Genomic DNA, 15,721 nt, shown 5'->3' with positions numbered 1-15,721 from the left:
AAACTCCACTCATCAGAAGCTTATGCTGAATGTTTTGTAGCTTTTGGAATGAAAAGGGCAGAGTATTTAAGGAAGCTGCATTTGCCTGGAGTCTGCAACAGCTCCTAAATGAAATCTCATTGAGCAGATAAAAGCAGTACAAGGGACTGCATCAGAGAGCTTAATGTTCTCTACAGAAAAAGTGACAGCATAACATATATCCAACAGCACTGCTTTTAGAAAGCGCTTTAGACTTCGGGACAAGGTTGTGTTCTGCCAGGTGCACGCAGCATCTCACCCCTCTCAGCCTTTCTATTCTAGCAGCACAGAATAGCCTGCAAAATAAGATTTTTGAGAAAACCGTTATGGATTACAATGCTAGAGTAAAACACAGAACTAATCACAGGTTATACACATTGCAAACAACCAGAAGAAGTGTTTTCAGTTCAGATTGCTTTATACCAGAAATTTATGGCTCTCAGGTCAAGCACAAGCCACCGGATCAAACCATAAATGCTTCTCTACCACCTGACAAGATTACATAACGCTCAGGAAATACGGCTGTAAAGGCACCGATCTCACCGTGACCTTCACACATGCAGGTTTGCAGAATTCATTACAGGATCAAAGCCTCACAGGTAATGTTTTTGGTAAACACTGATCTCCATCCTGCCCATAAGTTCTTGGAAATGATCATTACCATAGTATTACCACTATAAAACAGAGGTCTACCCTCTCTTTCTGGAAGCAGTGCAATCTGTGATTATTTTACTACAGAATAAAATCCAGAAGAGGCTGTAATATCAGAGATTGATTTCCTCCTCACCCCCCTACATCAACAGCCCATACATTCTCTGAAATACAACTACTGTGATCAGCAATAGCTGCAGGGAAAGAAATCCCATTCAAGAGAGGTTTAAAACAAACAAAAAGCAGCCTAAGGACTTTGACATTATCCCAATGTCATCCAGTTCTGCTCACTTTACAGGAAGCACCGGGGCACTGTGTTTTTATGGATCTGAACTGCAAGGCTTCTGCGTACTGAGGAGGAGGGGAAGGTGCCTCCTCCCCCAAAGCACACACACGTGCAGTATCTGATAGTTAAACTGGGCTTCTAGGTAACATAAGCTCCATTTCCACAAACAGTAAGTGAAAAGGTCTCCATTACCTGCAAGCAATGGTCAATGAGTAACAAGAGGACATATAAAAAAAAAAAAAAAAAAAAAAAAAAAAAAAACTTCTCTCCAAAGAACTGCACCTCAGTATTCTCTAAGACACCAAATTATGGCTACTATGACCAAAATTCACAGAAAGTCCTGACTTACATGAAATTAAAGTCCAGTATGACATTAGCAGCACCTGCCTTTAAACAGGAGGATATGCAACTATGTGAATATGGAACACAGAAGGGCATCGATTGACTGCAACTTACAGTAACCTCCTTATGCCTCCAAGAGGTGCATGTGATTACTTCCACGTACCCACAGTTCCAATTCTTTCCTTGTAGGATACAAATGTTTCTATTGCATGAACATTTTTCTAACCTTTGGCTTCTATTACAGAACAGGACAAATCAACTGGGCATTATTATAAACTGTACTGAAAACTGATGATAAGCAGTTTCTCCATGTTTCAATTTCAAGCACTGGAATTATTACATAGGGCGTGGTTCTTAGGTTTTTCCTTTAACTACTCTAAGATAGGTGGGAAACTAGATGCAGAAAAAAAAAAAAAAAAAAAAAAAGAAAAGAAAAATACTAACACTAACAGTTTCTTTAAGTCTAATCATCTTTGACATTCTTTGCATCCCCCTTCTGTTTCTACATATTCTTTGAAGAGCTTTTTCAGGACTGCTTTTCACGTTACAACATTTCTCAGAAATCCATGAGCAGAAAACTTCCCTCAGCTTAGGAAAGGCAAGACGCAGCTCCTTCTGTAAGGCCAGTATGACTCTAACTAGTCAGACAAAAAAACAAACAAACAAATCACCAACAAAGTAAAACAAACATCACTACCTCTTTCCTCCCCAAAAAAGAAAAAAAATAATCCCATCATGAAGATGGATCAAACTCAAACACAAAAAAAAGGAAGAAACAAGGACAGATAACTTGGGAGGACTGCAGAAACACTGCCCAAGTATGCAGGGACAGGGTAAGGAGCACAAAGTGCACCAAGAACTGTGTCTTGCAAGAGATGTCAAAGGTAACAATAAGGGTTTCTGTAGGTAAATAAGCAAAAGGAAGGAAAGCGATTAAGGAAAAACAGGAAAAGTGGGCCCGCTGCTGAATGGCTTAGGGATTCAATGCTTTCTTTGTCTGTCTTTACCAGCAAGACTGGCCTTCAGAAATCCCAGGCTCCAGAGAACAGGAGGAAAGTTTGGAGCAAGCATCTTGGACACACACTTATCCTTGGTGTAAAAGGGTTAAGAGGTTTGAGACCACCTAACTAAACTGGAGATACCTGAGACCATGGGTCCTGAAGGGATGCACCCACACACGCTGAGGGAGCTGGCAGGTGTCACTGCAAGGCCACTCTTGACAGTCTTTGATCAATCGTGGCAACTGAGGACATTGGGCAAATGTCACTCCAGTCTTCAAAAGCAGCAAGGAGGAAGACACAGGGAATTACGGACTGGCCAGCCTCACCTCAATCCCAGGAGGGTGAGGAGCAGCCGATCCTGGGAACCATTTCCAAGCACATGAACAACAAGCAAGTCCTTAGTAGTAGTCAACATACACTCAGCAAGGGGAGGTCACGCTTGACCAACTTGATAAGAATGAAATGAGCTTCTCCTAAGATGAGGAGAGAGCAGTGGATGTTATCTACCTTGAATTCAGTAAGGCCTTTGATGATGTCTCCCATAAGATCCTCCTAGACTGTTACGCATGGGCCGAAACACTTCAGGATGGAGCCATGTATTCATAGTTTCCATAATCAAACTGTATCACCTACTAGTTCTTTCTGGTCTTAAGGTCCTATGTAGAGTAATATTTACCTGCTGATGTTACAAAACAAAAACAAAACAAAACAAAACAAACAAACAAAAAAAACTCTACTGATTTTGGATGAGTTTTTAAAAAAGACAGCCTTTCCAAAGAAGTCTGCTATGAACAAATAAACTAAGAAGACAGAAAGAAAATGTTCTTTTTACAAATTATTCTGTATTACTTTATAAATTTAAAACCACATATTTTACACATGAAATTTTGAGGATTGCATTATTCACAACAGAAGCTGTAATTTGTGGGCATCTTGCTCAGGGAAGAGTACTCAGAAATGCAGACTGAGCTGAAAGTTAGTGAAATGAAAATACTCAAATTTCTTTTTTTAAGGACATTCTCTTTCTGTACCACAAAGACAAATGTACAGGTATAATCTAAAAACTTTAACTACTCAGTATTTCCCTCTTCTGCTCATACAGGTGTTGGGAGCCAAGACTATTCCATAAGCACACAAATAGCCGGTAGGCTACGGTCAGCCTCAGTATCAACATTAATATCTTATCTACCAACATGCAACTGGTTTGGGTTACACCAGAGCTCAGAGCACAGCAGTTTCACAATCAGCTTACGTTCACTGAAGGCTTTTCCACCTGGCACCACAGCTTCAGCCACTTACTCCAATTGCTTCCTTTGCCTCACTACTAAGAGGTGCTCGGCTGCCCAAAGGATTGGGTCAAATCAGATGGACAATCAAAATAAAAAACAACCTTAAAAACAGTCCTCAATTAAATTGCAGAGTTGCTTCCCAACACTGTCATACAGAGGGGGTAGAAGAGGGAATCTGCAGCCAGAGGAAAATTTGCTCTGCTGGGCAGCCACATGGTCTTATGTCAAAACAAGCCAATAACAAAACTTTTCAAGAGCTTTTAAGCAGAGCTCTTCTCACATTTCCTTCCTTCCATTTCTCTGACTCCTACAATGCTCTTAAGTTCTGCTGAAAATGCAAGCAAAAACAACAGGGCTCCAATAGACATCAGAGAACTTTAAAAAAAAAAAAAAGAAAAAAAAAAAAAAAAAAAAAAAAGAAAAAAGAAGGAAACATAAGAGTCACAGCATCAATTGGGTTTACAGCATCTAATGGATTGCAAGGTTAGCCAACAACCCTGCCCAGAGAAGCCCAACGAAGGCAAGAATTGAACCCAGTAGAGCCACTAACTGATTCATCTAGAGCAAATCTGCCAGCATAATCGAATTTAAGAGGTATCTCTGAGCTAATCTGTTTGTGCTATCGATAAGCCTCTTAGCCGGACACCCATAAGCAGGATGACTATCCGGCATGACTTTTTGCGCTGTAATCAATAGGCTCCACTATAAAGAGAACTATTGATGAACCAAAGTTCAAATAAAGGACAGTTTTAGACAAAAAGTATTAACAGCAAACTCCTGAAATTCTTTTAGGTGACATCACATTATTCACTACAGAGTAAAATTAAGAGTGTTTGTAAACTCACAAAGCTAGATCCATCAAACCAGGGGAAGCAGGAAGGCTTTGAGACAGACGCCAACAGGTCCCTTACAGGGCCCTACATCACGAGGAAGTCAGTTCTCCAGATTCTTCTCTCCCCACAGCCCTGATCCCACAGCTGAATCCACAAAAGCGAGCCCTCTGCACAAGTGCAGCATTCCAAGGAGGCGGTGGCATTGCTCATGGAGCTTTTATGGTACAAACATGACTCAGAAATACATACCTTCACTGCACAGGCACAGCAGAGCTCAAACCAGTTTTACAGTTCCGGAATTACAAAGTTTCCAACACTGAGCTGTCTACAACACAGATGCAGTGGCTGTTATTTAGTAACCAGAAAGCATTTCTCCGCCTTGTTACATTTTTACATCAGCTCTGAAAGCCGCTGGGTGTACAGGCTGGAATCTATTCCTTGTAACAGCTCCCACACAGCACAAGAAAGTCTCATTCACAGCAGAAACAAGGAACGACACAACCAGCACCCAGGAAGATGCCGCTATGCCTCTGGTCATCTTACAAGCAAATTAAGCGCATTTATTCCTTAATCATGATCTTGACGGCATCACTAAGCTCTCTGAGCAGCAGGCTCACACACAGCTCCCATTCCCACAGTCGAGATCCCAGGACGTCTCGTATCATACTGGTCTATCTGTTCTTGCATTAATGTGGAAGTGTTATGAAAACACACAGCACAGGAGAGCAACAGGTGGTTTTGCAAGAATTAGGAGGGGATTATTCAAGAAGCGACACCAAAGAAGCACCCAGACTAATACTGGAGACTTACTAGAGGAGGCACTATCTTTTTGTAAACTGAACAGTCTTTATTTCTTTCACAACTGGAAGCAAATCACATTCTTTGCATTTCCGCAAACTAACAGGAAACACGCCACTAACCGTGACTTGAGTACCACACACAACGTCCAACATCCAGGCAACACGAAACAACCGATGTCACACAAATGCTACTGATGCTAGTAGCAAGAGCACTAAACCACCCCAATCCTGGAAATCAAAAATTATTTTGGGAAAGATATAGACTTATAAAAAGCAGGCAAGCAAACAAACAATATATATAACTCATACATTGCTTTCCCCTTTATTACCTCCCACCTCACAGGGAGATTTTTAACAAACATAGGAAATCATTAAGAAAAATGGGTACAGCTTTTAGAAAGAGTGAGAGCTTTCTTTTTAACCTCTTGCCTTTAGATATTGCAGATGCTACCTCAACAGCACTCATTCTGAGAACGCTTTCTACCAAGCTATTAAATATAAATAAATATTGCATGAAATTATTACCATGGCAGATGTACTAGGAAAAATGTTGAAGCTTCCCAGTGTCAGTTTCATACTTATACAGTGATAACAAGAAGAAACACTAGTATTGATCAAGCATACATCTAAAACATTTAGCCTGCTCTGATTGTATGATTCAAAGCTCATTCTTCTGTCCCAGCATAGATTGGCTAGAACAGTTCAGAACTCAAAATCCTCAGAGGACATGGAAAGGCTGGGATCAAATTGCTTCGATGGAAGCAGCTGATCATCTGTTCCAGGAGAGAACATGCAAAGCAGCAAGGAGCTCAGGTATGGGCTGCAGCAGAGAGGAGCACCAGGAACCTGCCGGCAGGAGCTCTAAACCATTCCAGGCAAATTTTTTCCCATCTGAACTTGCTCCCTGCTGCAGGCAATTGCACCAGCTCCCATCTGCATTGCACAAGCTGATAAAGTACCCAGTTAACATCCACCGATATGCATGGCAAAACTTGCAGATCACATGCCGGTACTGCTTCGCTGCTCAGGACTCTGGATTAAACTAGTCAGATGATCAAGGGTTGTAGCAACAACCTCAGATTTCACTGGGATTTTACCCATATATGGATCAAACATGGAGCACCACACATATTTATTTATATGTGTGCCAAGTCATGTTAATACATCCTTAATGTTTGTGCTCTAACTAGTGCTCAAGATCAGACTCCAGGCTCAGTTACAAGCTGAAGATTTTTGTAGGTTGCTTGGCTGTTTTTTTTTTTGCCCTACATCCAGACAGACCCTACGGCTGTCATCCGCCATGCAGTTAATTCCACTGTCAAGTGGGAGTCCATTCACGCAGCTGACAGAAACTTTTGTTTTACTTCAGCAGAAATTTAAATTCTATCCACATACACAGCTGTCTGATCTTCTCCTAACGCACTGGCTCCCACTAAACACTGAAAACTCTTGACTTCCATTAGGAACTTTATGCTTCTGTTTTTCCTCCCCCCATAATGACGCTCGCCGGAAAGCAGAAGAATAATGACTGTAATCACGGTTTAATATAATTTTCGTATGTGCTGCCAAAATGATCCTTATCTGTTGTCAGCACGGGTTGCTCTGGCTCAATTAAAACAGGTTAGAGCGCCTCAGAGAAGGCAAAGCTTCATGGATGTGGCTCCTGGGGTGGGGGAACACAACACACTTCTCGTGGAGGCTCCAGCAGAGCCCCGCCAGACACAACTGGACTTACAGGGGGTTCAGTTCCCGTATGGACAGAAGCAAGGGCCTCGGTCACAGAACGTGAAACTACAACACAACAGCAAATCACGCGTACAGACCGGTCGTTGGAACCGCTGGGGTTTCTGTTTTGTTTCTTTTTATTGTTGCTTTCCTGCTTGCAAAAACCATTACGGCCCTGATTTAATCTCAGCGGACTGCCAGGTTCAAATAAGGTTATGGATTCCAGGACAGCGTCCTCTCATCAGACTTCGTACAAAGAAGCCTGGACTCCCACCCTGTAACAGATGCTCCATTTTTCGGACTTTTCCTTCTGTTTGCCAATTCTACCCCAAAATAAGCTTCTCTGAGCGCTACGCTCAAAGCGGTCAGTTGCAAAGCAAAGCAGACAGCGAGACCTCGGGCTCCCTGAAAAATACAATGGGATGCTCCGGTCCTTTCACACAGAGGCATACCTCCGAGAGACACCCCTAATCCTAATCCTCACCGCTAAGAAAGCCACGTTAGCGTTTAGAGGGGACTTAGAGGGGACTCCTGGAGTACGTCCCTGCGAGCGGGGTCCCCCCCCCGGCTTGGGGCAGCCCCTTACCCATATATAACCCACAGGCCCCATTTCACCGCCGATGCTCGCCCTGCCCAGCACCTTCACCCCTCGGAGCGGGCTGCAGGGACAACCCTGCCACGAAGGCAGCGCCACACGCACATCTCCCCCCGGACCCCCGACCATCCCCGACCCCCGTTCGGCTCCATTCCGCGTTGCTCGGCCTCCCCGCTCGCTCACCCCGCTCCGAGCCCCCGGTAGCCGCTGATGTTACTGCTGCTGATGGTGGTGGTGCTGGTGGTGGTTCGCCCTCGACCCCGCAGCGCCTCATGAGCCCTCCCGGTTCCCCACCGGCGCTGCCTCGGCTCCCCGGAGCGGCTCGGGGCCCGCGCTGAGCCGTGCCGGCCGGGGGCGGGCAGCTAGGGGGCGGCCACAGCCGCAGCGCGGCCCCCCGGCGGCCATTTCGGGGCGGCCCTTTGCGGGGAGAGACGGCTTGTGGGGTGGGGAGCCCCCGCTGGGTGGTGTGAGGGGTTGTGAGGGGAGCAGGGAGAGGGGTCTTGGGCGTATGGCTGTGTCCCTGTGGGGTGTTGGGGTGCTGTGTGCTCCCCCCGCTGTGGCCCCGAAGGGTGAGGCTGCTTGCTGGCACGGCTACTGAGAAGAGCTTTGGTCTGGGTGCCTGGTGGGTCTGGTCATAAAGCATAGAAAAACAGAGGAAGGAACATCCTGATGCTTCTGTGGTTCACTGGACTGTTTGTCGGAGGAGGTTTTGTTCATCAGTGAGGGAAACCTCTCACAATAGCATTGCAGCCGTGTTGGTGACAGGATTCAGGAACCATAGGATGCATGTTAACCTCAAATAGGTACAAACGGATCCAAGGTCTGATCCTGAACAACCCATCAGAAATGACCCAATGACCCTCACAGCAGCCCCCCGGGGTTGTTGGTGGGTGCAGTTAGGTGGGACATAAGTCAACCCATGGGCAGCCTGCTCTTCTCCACCTCTGTGGAAGAACCGCACGCTCCTGGGCTTCCTGGGGGCTGCCTCTGCTGCTGCCGATTCCTCAGTGAGTGATTCAGGCTACAGACTTGACAGAATAATGATTTTTTTTTTTCTTTGTCTGTCTTCAGCCAGATGAGTGAACCAAGTAAATTCACCCTAAGGTCATAACAGTATCAGGAGTGAGTATAAAGGAAGAGTTGAAACTGTGTCTGGGAGGAGCAAGCCCATCCCTTTGGTAGCACAGCACTCTTATGTCATCTCAGAAGTCTCATCTAACTCATTCCTAAAATAGCAACTTCATGTTACTGCTAGGAAATGTAATGCTTATATATCATCTAAAAGGCTGGTCCCTTCCACCTTCCACCCTCAGTTGCATACTGTGTTGCTTTTTCTATCTGGTCACCTGTACATGTGACCCTAGGGTTAGCTCATGAGTGAGCTAAATCAGAAGGAGTTAAGGATAGCTTTCTGATAGATTTCTGAAACAGCTAACAACACAGTCAGATGAGTGTCAGAGGATGCACAAGAGAAAGGGTGTGTGGTTGCAAGCAAGGGGCAGAGCCGCCCTTCAAGCAGCAGCAGGCCACTGGTTATGACATGTAACATCAGCCCAAGAGAGTAGTGAGGAGGAAGGGTCTGTATAGTGAAAGGGAAGTAGTTTTGAGGAACAGAGCTTGCTCCATGCTTTGCAGAATGTTAATGAGAAGCAGAAGAAAAGTGAAGATAGGCTGTTAGGGATAAAAAAAAAAAAAAAGAGCTTTCAGTTCCACAAAACCAGAAGAAGACACACAACAGAGGCATCATGGAATCTGAGCCCAGGAACAAAACCCAATACTGAAAAACAAAACAAAAAAAAACAAAGGATGGTCAGAAGGAAAACCAAGAAGTAGAAAAGTGAAGGTCCACACCAAGAGCAGAGAGAAACAAGTCTGCGTGATTGGAGACTTCTTGCAGAGAACCAATTGACCTGAAAGGAACAAGGACTTGAGATGTACTGCTGAGACTGAAAAGGGTCTTGTCAGACGGAGCAGAAATCCTTCACGGTGGGACAAGTGGCAATGACATGCACTGTGTATACATAAATAAAGGCCAAGAAGAAGCTTTTATTTAATTTAAATTGAGTTAAAACTTCATTAACATTTCCATTATAATTCTTCCTTATAGCTGCTTGAAGCAATGCTTTTAAACGAAAATATTTTAGATGATGTTTACACAATTGTTATTTTTGTATGTTTTTTGTTTTGTTTTTTTTTTTTTTTTTTAGACTGGATGTTTTTAAACAAAAGCAAAATATACAATTTTCCATTTTTGTTTATGAATAAATTCAGTATTTTCAAGCATGCAGATTTAATGTACAACCTACTTGTAAGGAACTGAAATTAGTCCAGGAATCACAAATAGGCCAAATACTTTTGTGTGCTGTACTTGAATTTAGTTGAATACAACAGATTTGAAAAAAATTAGTCTGTGTGTACACAGCATATTAATGACAGCTGTTTAGCCAGTTTTACTACCAGAAGTGATTGAAGGAAACCTGAACTTCACATATGTAGCAAATATATGCCTTTTTTTCCATTAGGAAGCTATTCTGTGGACTATGACCAGGTGACCTGATGTAACATCAGTAGTTTTTGTCTACACCATATCTTACTGTGTCTGTAATGTGTCTATAACTGCATTGTGTCCAACAATATGTTAATACATATTTTGATGTGATGAGATTTGCCTAACATAAGTGAGGCTGCCTGCATAGACAGGAGAGCAGATGCCACGTACAAGAGCTCACAGAAGAATCCCAGCAGCTACCTGGGAGCGAGCATGTCAGGGGAGAGAACTTGGGCTAACGGATTGCCAGCCTCTTGCGGGCATCATGCACGCCTGTGCTGGCCACAGGATACAGAAACTCTTGTTTGGTGGTTGCTGCACCAAACACTCCTTATAATTTTTTTGTTTTGCTTCACCGTAATGCATATAAGCATACTGCTTTGCATTCTTACCACAATTTTGCTTCATCTACCTAGTAATTCTGAAGCTAGCAATTGTCACTGTATTTGCTTACTCTGTAAGAAAATGTTTCCCAGATTTCTTTGCTCTTTCTGTTTCTTTGTCCTCTCCATTTCCTCTCTCTTCTTATCACCACACGATATTCATCACATTCAGTCTCAATTTTGATTCTTGATCACATGTCTAGGGAGGACTTTTATTTCTGCCCTGCTAAAACTGAAGTCTTCAATGTACGTTTCAGTGTGCATGCTGATATTTTATTTGCATGTTTCTCGTTTGCTGTCTCTAAAACTTCTTTTATGGCCCCTGTAAAACAATCAGAGAATAGCATATTGCTTTAAAAGCATTTGAAACCAGTTTCAGAAATCTCTGGTATGCCAGCTGAAGATCCCAATTGCAGCTATGTTTGTACAGTGTATGGTTTTAATCTCAGAGAAGAAGCCAATTCCAACAGGCATGAATAAATGAACTGAAAAAAAAAAATCCTACAAATGTATTGCTTTACAGCTGTGTCATGGATCTAAGAAGAAAGGATTTGCTGTGCTTCCTCTTTTTGTTCTTCCTGCTGACACCTGGTGTTACTGGCCCCATTTCTCACACTTCTTTTACATCAGCATGAACTAAGAAAAGCTCCAAGTCTTCTGGAAAGATATAAAAGGAAACGTCTGTATAATTCTGCCTGTACAACAGCTTTTCTTGTTTAAATTGTGTTTTCTGTAAAGCTATCACTATTCCTTTTACCTGAATATCTATCAAAACATAGAATCTTGCAAGTTCTCTATCCAACATAAAAAAATTAAACATATCAAAACCTTTAATATAAATTGTGCGGTTTTGTTTGTTTGTTTGTTTTTATAATAAGATATGCAACATATCCATTGCTGGAAGAATCAAATCTGCAGAAAAGTTTTTCTTGTTCAGAGCTTTAAGCTTCCTTCAGCTAGCATATGTCAGCAGTTCTTTCTCTTTGTTTAGTGGCTTCCATACTTGAAATTTCTTTCCTGCTCCTGTATTTTGCAGGAGCAATGCCAGCTTATGGCATTGGTTAGTGTTAGTGAAGTGTTCACTAACTTCTGAAGTGTTAGTGAAGCTGTGACCTAAGAAGAGCAGACACATAGTCTGAAGAAGAATACAAGGTGAGTGACTAAATACAAATCTGAAAACTTACACAGAAGCTAAAGCAGAGGAGACAGATAAAATGAAGGTAGAAAGATCTTAATGAGAAAATTCATTTAAAACGTCCTGCATATAACATCACATATAATAATTATGTCAGAAAAGCACTATTCTACAGCTTACAGTCTGAAAATAAACAGCACAGAAAACACAGCGACTCAGAAGATGGGGTTTTGCACATATTTGACATTAATGAAATGCAAGTTGGAATTAATAGTTTGTAATGCTCTGATTAGCATTAGAAGTGAAGACAAGTACACAAACAAAGAGGAAATTAAATGCAAGATACTGGGATAATGATAAATGTGCCAGGCTCGCACTTTGCAAGAAAAGGTTAAAAAAAGCGCAATCAGGCAAAACCAAATGAAAATTACTCTGTGGAATGATGATAATACCTTCAAGGCATTGTGAATTCTAATCAGGATGCAAAGGATATCCTGAGCATACAGCCTGGATCTTCAGAATATGCAATATAAAAGTCCCTGCTTTCTGCTGAAACAGTGAATCTGTTTATTCAGTAACAAAGCATTTGACTCCTGCGTTAGTCCAAGCTGCTGTATGCATTTGAAGAAAATGGGATGTACTCCTAACATGTTAAACCTACAACAGATGAAAGTAATTCAACCAGTACAACATCTGTTGTACACACTAAATATTGCATAAGAATAAGGAATAATTTGAACATTGAAATGCACAGAAAAAAGAAAGCATCATCTATGATTTTACGTAATCTACAAACTAGATAAACAGCACGGTAGTCATGGAACAAGCAAGATTTTGACCAGCCCTATTCAGTTTTCCTGGATGAGCAAGGGCAGCCATTGTACCATGTTTTGGAAACAGCAGGTAGGTTTAAGTGTTGGGAATGAGGTTAGTACAGAACCTTGCAGCAACAGAACACCATCTCTGCAGCCAGCCTCACAAATCGTCACCACCACCGATGATATTCAGGAATGCAATGTAAGGAATGCCTGGTAGAAACTGCGGTACTCCATAACAATGAACCCCTTCTCATTAGCAGATGAAACTCAGCGCAAACAAAAATAGGATGAAGTTGCTTTTGACTTCTGTACCGTATACAGAGCAGTTGTTGACCTTCCAGGGAAACCCAATGATTTTGGGAAAGTAAAGTCCTTTGTACTATGCCTACTTTTAAAGGTATTAATTCAGAGAGTATTAGAATTTGCAGATTATCAAACCACATCTCTTGCAAACCTTAGACGTATGCAAAGCACTGAGACCATAGTGGAGAAAGAGTGAACACAAGCATGCTGTACATGCACTACTGCTGACCTTACAGGTTGATCCAGCAAGGTGAGATTTGGGGCACTGTTATTATAATAGAGACCATTGCTAGTTTTTGCCTCACCAGGGAAACAAACACATTGGCAAGGACTGTTTAGCAATAATCCTTCCACTGTGAAAAGTTAAAACTCTCTGATGGAGGAAACAAAATTTCCAAAGAGAAAAATCCCAGAAGCTACTAAAGAATCTTAAAAATCATTGCTACTCCTAAACATCAGTGGCTTATGATACTGAAACTGTAACTTTTGAATTTATTGAACAACTGCAGGGATCTGTGAATAGAGCTGACTTCTTATCCACAGCAGCCTTGTCCCAGAAAAACAAGGTGATTAAATCATAAAACAAGAAACTTAATATTACCACAGGACTGCAGAACTAAGGAAAGCACACAGAGTTTTACTCAAACAGTGACAGCATGTGCTAGTTTCAAGAAAGTGTTGGAAAAGAATCTGAGAATAAAAAGCACAAGATAAAGATGTGCTCATGTTCTTATCCATCATTCTGCCAAAATGGTCTAAGACCAGAAAAGTGGCCCCATGTACTTCCCAGGAATGATGGAGCTGTCAAGGCAAATGGAACATAATATTATATACAGGCAACTGAATCATCATTCCCGAAACACTGAGAATAGAAACTCTCATGAGAATGGGGGTCAGTCTGGAATAGATGTACCTAAAGAAAGCAAGAAACACCATGTACTGACAAGATGGGTTAGAGCATAAGTAATCTTGATAGCTGGGAGAAAATCTAGTACATGTGGCAAAATAAAACAGAAGTATATGACACCTTCAACAGGCGTTAGAGCAAACTGAAGAACAAATCTTATCAAAGAAAAGTAAAACATGGAAACATACCTTAAAATTACAGGAGGCTAGTCAGACTTTCTGGAACCAGGCAAAATGTGAGAAGCTTCCGTAGCACCCATTGAGGATAGAACAGTGAAGTGTTTAAGCATTCCTGAACTACGTGGTTTAATCACGAGATCTCAGTTTACTTTAAATTAGGTCATATATTTATTTGAGAACAAGAATTTGATTACATCTGACTGTCCCTTATGATAGCCAGGCAAAGAGCAAAGCTGAGTTTGCTGTAGAGATCACAAAGAGTATTAAAATGTTGCAAACAGCAAAGAGAATATTTAGCAACCTATTCCTGAACGTTGTAAATATTCCCACAGTAAAGTTTACTGCAGCTGAGTAAAAGGCTTGAAGTCATGTTCAGTAACTCACAGTGGAAGGAGTCACAGATCAAAATCGTAAGAAAGGGGCTAATGATAAAACTCACAGAATTACAGCTCTGATTTGTATTTGTATCTACATTAAATTATTTAAGATAGTTCTTGTACAGAAAGCAAGTACCATTTTTGAAGAGAGTTTATACCAAAGGGACTGTTATACTAAAGGGAAGAAAACCCAGTGTGGGATATATTGAAATTACGCTTCTTGATGGTGAGAAAGATACAAATGTATAATGAAGTGTGTGTGTCAACAACACACAAAATATCATAGATCCCAATTAAGAGGAACTGGAAAAAAAAAAAAAAAAAAAAAAAAAAGGGGGGGGGGGGAGGGGGGGGATATGAGTCAATACGTCCCCTGGGTGTGCTTTTAATTGCACTGAACATTCTTCATTATGAAGACCATTTAATTTGAAAGGCTATGAATCTCTGCCTTGTTATTAAGGCATTTTGTTTGTGTTTCTCTTTCTGCTCTGTATTGCTATGGGTGCTCTTATGTAAAGGTCTCAAAAGACTTAAAATTCATAACAACTCATTCCCCACAAATTCCCCTCTTGCATAAATACAATCCTTAACCCGGATTAACTTAACAGAAAGCTGTACACAGGACAAAAAAGCTAGAAATGTTAAAGCAAAGGCAGTAATTTGACAGTTATTATGGCTCAGTTTTGTCCTGTTGGGCAGGGACAATTCAATTAAGCGGCTTTTCTAAGCTCTGCCACCACGCTGCTGTTGGAACTGGTTCTGCACTTGAGTTCCCTCTGCTTTATATCGGTCACCCTCAGCAGAGCCAAAGACAAAATATACACCCTTCTAAATCTAAATAAATCCCTCTTCAAAGCGTGCTTTTCTTGCGCCGACTTAAAGAAACCGGCTGACATCTATTTATGTGTTCTGTTTATTTATATCTGTCAACTACTCATTTACATTAAAAAAGAAATGGACGATTTATTATGCTTGTGCAGTTCCAAAACTGTAGCTTCTTTGACAATTACAGATCAACTCTAATTGCTGAAAACATAACGCTGCAAAATGGGACAGAATCTCAAATTATTAAGAATTATTAAGAAATGAGCAATTTTGTTGCACACACATGTGATATTTTTCAGTTCTTATGAGCCCAGTCAATAAAATGTCCCAAATCACTCCTGCTTTCAGCACTGACATTTCTATTATTCATATCTATTATTTAACTTATCCTGTTGAGGATACTGTGATTCAGTGATTCTGTGATACTATTTCTTTTAGTATACGAGATTGAAATGTACCGGTGGGTTCAAAACTGTTAGGAGGGTGAAGTGGGACAACTGATAATTATTCACAGCTTGCCTTGGGGAGATACACTAAAGGCTGTTAAAAGCTAAATGTTAAAGAAAAGGTCTTGGTATTTACTTTTTAGGGGGAGAATGGAAGGGGAGGGGAAGGACCTAAGGATGAAGAATGACGTGAAACCTCCACTTTACAGACAAAAAATGGAAAAAATTTGTTTCAGGGGCCGTTAGGCCGGGGCCTGCCG

The 15,721-nt window shown here is 41.6% G+C and overlaps 1 protein-coding gene across 3 annotated transcripts in view; it reads right to left on the bottom strand.

Annotated features, from left to right (window-relative positions):
• TRAK1 (trafficking kinesin protein 1) overlaps positions 1–13,926 on the bottom strand; it is a 137,374-nt gene extending 123,448 nt beyond the window's left edge. For 2 of the 3 annotated variants that reach the window (XM_084510765.1, XM_084510766.1), the window contains exon 1: positions 7,724–7,885. The gene's annotated coding sequence lies outside the window, so the exon portion shown is untranslated. Of the gene's footprint in view, positions 1–7,723; positions 7,886–13,822 lie in introns of those variants that run through there. The other variant, XM_084510752.1, reaches the window with a different exon arrangement.
• Positions 13,927–15,721: the final 1,795 nt, after the last annotated feature.

This window comes from Aythya ferina (assembly GCF_964211825.1).
Source record: "Aythya ferina genome assembly, chromosome: 2".
NCBI classification, from domain to species: domain Eukaryota; kingdom Metazoa; phylum Chordata; class Aves; order Anseriformes; family Anatidae; genus Aythya; species Aythya ferina.
This window is presented reverse-complemented; position numbering and strand designations above follow the sequence as displayed.